Below are 6457 nucleotides of genomic sequence, written 5' to 3'. Positions count from 1 at the left end.
AAAAAGTAAACAATCTTACGTCGCTTACCGTAGTCATGAAATGTTTCCTTTTCAGACATTACTTCAGCATCCGTACACTAAACCAGTTTGCAGCATGTTTCAAAAATAAAATTTCTAAAAGTTTTTGTGCTTGGCATTGATATTTTATATAATCGCAATTGTGGTTGTCAAATCCGGGTGGGCGAAAAAAATTTTATTTTATGAGCCCGCGTCTTTCCGCTGACTTTGACAACCAAAATCCGCCATGTTTTTGACCACGCGGCCGCGCGCTAATGATTTATACTAATTTTGTTGACGTTTCCTCTCCAGGTCTTATAGAACTCAATGGTTGAAACGACAAAGCGACACGGCTTTGTAACCGCGCAATCCCGTCGCTGCGCGGTAACGACATAGCGACAGCGACAGTGTGTCTCAGCCTTTACGCTGATGATACAATGGCCGAACAAGCATGGTATGAAGACTACGTTGAAAAGTCAAATGAATATAAAAAGCAACTCGAAATGCTACAAAAAAGACTTCATTACACAGTTGAGTTGAGTTCTTGGTGAGTAATAAAATTTCTAATTTCAATTCAACTTATGAAATGTATTTCAATCCAGGTTTCAAGTTATGAAATATATACATAGCGTGCAATTTTCCATTGAAGATTGCCCTCGCTTTTTCTATTTACTTTTGGGCAAAAATAGTTAAAAGATGCTCGATTACAATTTCTTAATGTACTTTCTTTATTGATCAGGTGCAAGTGTGGTTTTTGTCAAGTTACACTTCTTCAGAATCCTCTAGAGGCCTGGTGCTGCCAACAACTTAAGTCTATTGCTGAAAGCTTAACACACCAGTCGGTTCTGGCAGATCTGTCAACTAGTCCATGTTGTGTCACTCTACTCCCAGGTTTCAGACCAGTTTTTTTGGAAAAGTGGTCGCTAAAAATGGCTGCTAACAAAACCAAACCAGAGAACAAAGACAATACAGAGAAACAGGATCTGAAAACATGTATGATAGCATATTATGTTATTTCCCAGTATTTAAATATATTTTAGTGTTATGACACATTAGTAACAATTTGGCTTTATATTAAGGTTTTTACGATGTGTTGCGTACAGAGAATTCCCATCTATGTTTTATGGATGCTTAGGAGAAGAAAGAAGACCATTACCAGCATGTGCATACCATGCAGTAAGATCAAAATTTAATGATAAAAAGTTGGAATTTAGAGGGTACGAAAAAAAGGAAATAAATGAGTGATGTGAATATTAAGTTTTCCTATTTTTTGGACAATCTGCCACATGTTGTGACCTTCATTGGCTTCTTGCATGTCAAACATTTCGGCTGAATTTTTTCTTTTGAAACTGCCACTTTAGACTGACAGCTGAATGGCACACTGGTAGCTGCTGGCATGAAACAAAGACATTTTTATTATTTAAAATGATTTTCAAACCATGTTTAGATACAACATGTTATATAATCATTATTAATTACCTGGAATTGAGGGGGGACATCATTGACCACAATGCATTTTCGACGGAGCTGTTTTAGTAACACCTCAGCTCTGGGTTCTTTTTGCAGCATGACATTCATTGGTGGACACATTACTTTCAAAAGATATTGCGAATTTGATAATGCATCTTTTTCTTCTATTGATAGCATTACACTCTCAAATAATTCATACACATACTCTAAAAAGAAATTATTGTCATATTCGATACTATGAAATGATGCAAAGCAACACATTAAGCAGCAACTTACCAAATTTGGGCTTAACTCTGACATCCCTCACAGTGGCTTAACCATTTTTAAACTTTGGATACACCACATTTATTTGGGAAGTGCCATCATTCTGCATCTTTACATCACGCCTTAAGTGGTTGTAAAAATGGATGGATGCCAAAATGTGTCTAAAACAATAAAGACTTGTGGAAGTTGCAAAACAACTAACATTGTCATATTGGAAATTTTCGCCCACCTGCAATACATTTCAACATATGAATAATGAATCATTTTTGGAGCAAAATGATTCAGGACAGAATGGAATCCTTCCAAACAACTTGTTTGAGCAACTGGTGAAGCCTAGTGAATTGACTTCATCAGCTGTGGGTTTAACAATTTAGCACAAAGCTTTTCATGAGCAACTGAACCTTAAACATTACAACAAAGAATGATGATAAACTGTTAGAGAAGTTATCTTTAAATAATGCCTTCACAAACCTTCTAACAAATATTCCCTTGGTTTAATATCAGGGCCATGAAAACAACTTGAAAACAGTGGAATATCCAAATTAGTGTGCTTTTCTACCATGTGACTCAGGAAAGATTTGAACTTTGCCCAAATTACTTTGCCATCACCATTATAAGTAGAACAAACAAACAGCCGAATACTTAGTCGGTGTCCATTGAGCGCGTTTTCTTGCAATAATATTCACCTAGATTTTACGTCTTCGCTTCGTTTCAGTACGCTCATCACCGTAAAATGGTATATGGTGAAGAGAAATTCCTTCCGCAGAATTTGCTCGGTTTGAGCTGCCGAAAACTGCACATCTCTCGGGCATTTTGATGCAGAGCAGTAGTAGATAAAGTAGAAATTACAGCAAAAATCACACTTCACAAAACTTCCTGTCCTTATGTTACGTCACATACTTCTCGATTCAGGCTCTCATCAAGCAAATTGAACGCGCAGCAATTTTTCTCCATTATTGCCCATTTTGAGAAAAGAAACGCATTTATCTCATAAACGAAGCCATCAGTCAGAAAATTGTAAAACAACTTTTACAATGATTTTTTTACCTCAATCGGAAAATTCGAAAAAAAATTGTTAGATAAGCACTTTAAGGGTCAAGTTTATCAACAGATTGATTGTGTGGCTATGGGCAGCCCCCTAGACCCTCTATTTGCAAACACATTTATGTCCTTCAAAGAGAATTCATGGATTCACAACTGTCCCTCCACCTTCAAACCCCTTCTTTACCAACGTTACGTTGATGATTGCTTTCTACTCTTCCGATAATTGGATCACATAAATCTTTTCCTTACCTATCTCAACCACCAACATCCTAACATCTCCTTTACATCTGAACTCGAAACGACAACACGCTCCCCTTTCTTGACGTAAAAATAACTCGCTCAAACGGCAAGTTACCCACCTCCGTGTATCGTAATCCCACTTTTACTGGTCTCTTCACCAATTTCAATAGTTTCATTCCCATTCAATACAAACGCTTAATCTCCTCTTTACTTCACAGAATTTTCAACCTCTGTTCCAGCTTTGAACACTTTCATACCGAACTAGAAGTTGTTAGAAAATTGTTCATCTTAAACAACTTCCCTTCATACATACTTGACAATCATGTTCACCGCTTCCTCAACAATACATTTGAACCCAAAGATCTTATTCACACTGCTCCTAAGAAAATCATGTACTTCTGTCTCAATTTCACTGGCCTACACTGTCTTCAGATTCGCACTCAAATCACTCGACTCTGCAATGCTGCCTTTCCTCATATCAACGTTCGCTTTGTTTTTCGTTCTTCCAGGCGTCTCTCCTCTTTCTTTCCTTTTAAAGATAGGGTTCCCAAGCTCCTGAGATGTGGTGTTGTATACTCGTTTAAGTGTCGATGCTGCTTTGCATCGTATGTGGGTCAAACCACGCGTCATTTACACACCAGAATATCGGAACACTTGGGAGTCTCTCCTTTAACAGGGAAACCTTCCTTACGTTCACCACCATCTGCAGTTCTTTCTCATATAAGAAATACATCTCAGTCTGCCGATTTTAATGACTTCTCAATTCTCTCTTCTTCCTCCGACAATTACGACCTTATGATTCATGAATGCCTTCTTATATACAAACTTAAACCCTCTCTTAACACCTAAGGCAACTCAATCCCCCTTCACCTTCTTTACTATACCGCTATTCTCACTTAATTCCTTCATCTAACTTCCTACTCCCCTCACATGTAATTTAACACCCTGTAATATATGCTTGTATTTAAAACCTCATGTATATAATTTATCTCAAATAATCTGAAGATGTCTTAAGTTAAAGACAAAACGTTATTAATAAATCTTTCTCTATTTTATTATTGTGATGGCTTTTTTAAAAGTCTTATGTTGGGCTATTATGTTCATATTGATATATATATACAGGCATTTAATACATAAAAGATAAAGCTTTCGACTCGTTGCTTCGAGCCTTCATCAGAATGAGGATATTTATTTACACGGATTACAAATTGGCATTACAAATTTTCAAACTTATAAAATCGACATATGGGATAGATATTCTCAGAAGAACAAGAAAATGGGAATTATTCGAACGTAAAGAGTCATCAACATTGGAGCAGCTTCACTTCCTACACAAATGCAAACAACAACGATTCACAATACACCAAAACCCATGGCAACGCATTTCACACCATCCAATCACATTAATCCACCCACTAATCCAATTAGACGCTCTAAACGTCTCCAAGCTAAAAGCACGTGTAAATAAATATCCTCATTCTGATGAAGGCTCGAAGCAACGAGTCGAAAGCTCAATAAAAATCACTTCAAATACACATTGTATATATATATACACATTGTATATACACTTTGTCACAGAATATATACTATACACAAGGGCCACTCTAGTCGGAACCTTTGATGTTTTGGGGGCCGCGCATGCTGCTTCGCGCATCTCGGCCGCCATCTTCCTAGCCAGTCAATTTCTGACAAACAATATAAGGATTGTAAAGAGAAGTACAAATATTTGCCTGTATCTCTTCAATAAGGTCGTAGATTTGTTCCTAGCGAGAGTTTGACAAAATTTGAGGTATATTCTATGCCTTTCTTATTTTACAACGTAATTAAACGTTTTGTAAAGATCTAAATCTCACATTTCGTTCTGTGACTGTGACCGCTCCTCAGCTTTGTAAACTACAGTCAATAGAATTTTTCTTATTTTGCCTCGTTAATGACATTAAGTTTGAAATCTCTTGGAATTATTCACTTACAGTGGTTTGGCACTTTGATGCAGTTTAGAAGTTCAGATGACCTGCATCATAATGTATTGAAAGAGCATTGAATCTTGACGGTCACTTTCATTTGATTCATCCGAGGTGTATGCGGGTTCATTTATTTTCCTTCTAAAGGTGAGTCATTTTTACGTACTTCTTATTTTTTTTGAACTTAGCGGCTGATATATTACGATTTGCACACTTGATGGCATAGTAAATCCTCATTCCTAGAAAGAGTTTGAGGAGATAATCAATTGAAAAATGCGAGCACTGTTCAAATGGGATTGGAGCTTTTTGTAGCTGCTGAAGAATCTTTTTCAAAATACCTACACTTTTGTATAAGTGGAGAATTCTGTGACAAATATGTCTTCAATTTTGGTGATATATTCATAAAATGATACTTTTGGTGCAAGGAGACCGCCAAGCTCTTGTCTGACTCATATGCCTTGAAGTAGCAAAGCAGATTTCTGCTATCATCAAGTTGGTCTGTGACCATAACTGACTCACATATGGAACACTTGTGCTTTTCAAAATATTTCTGGAGTAAGTATCCAGCTACATAAGCAATTGGATTCTCTTTCATTAAATTGTCACCAACCTCCTTTTCCTTGTAATCCCTTGTCTCAACATCGTCAGTTTTTGTGTTTTTAGATGGAGAAATCAAAACAGGAATGCTTGAGTCAGCTTTGCAGAATTTTGCCAGTAAGTCATCAAAGTCATGATCACAGTTGCCTTGTGATGAATTTAATAATGAACTAAAAAACAGCTTCCTGAAAGTACGGGTGAACTGGATGGAGGTCGGATTGTCGCTGTTGCCACCCTGCTGACGAATTGCTCCAAAAAAGTTCTCTATCGGATCAGTATTTAATCTTCTTGTTAGAAGAAACATAAGCCCATAATTTTGGTGAAGGTTATCCCAAATCTGACAAATCACATTTATGGTAATTAGCCATCCATTGATGCACTTTACTCTGCCTGTTAAATCTTGGCTGGCATGAAAAATCTTGAGATTAGATAGGAAGTGAATAGCTTGCTCATAAAAGTTGAGGTGTGGAGAGGTATTGGTCAATGCACATTTTAAAGACTTTTGTGAATGTACTGTTGAAACGTTCACAGAATAAAACAGAGAATCAAACTTCAAAAGGCACTCTGCAGTGCCCATAGCTGATGACGGCAGACATCCAACACTTACATATGTGCATATGGATGCTGCTACTGTGTGGCTTAAGACTTGGGTAGCATATTTCACCTTCATCTTTGCAAAGTTGTTTGGTGCAATGTGCTTATCAGTCAGCTTAGGTGTTGCTCTTATTGAAAACTTTTTATCTTTATTGTAGAAATCCACAATATCCTGCCACTTGGCTGTGAACTGGTTGAACTTGAAAGTGTATTTCATCAAATTATTTCTAACACATTTGATCAGATGTGGTGGATCAAACATCAAATAAATCTTTCTTTAATTGTGCATA

This window comes from Xenia sp. Carnegie-2017, unplaced genomic scaffold, assembly GCF_021976095.1.
Source record: "Xenia sp. Carnegie-2017 unplaced genomic scaffold, XeniaSp_v1 HiC_scaffold_41, whole genome shotgun sequence".
NCBI lineage: Eukaryota > Metazoa > Cnidaria > Anthozoa > Malacalcyonacea > Xeniidae > Xenia > Xenia sp. Carnegie-2017.
Note: the sequence above shows the minus strand (reverse complement) of the source record.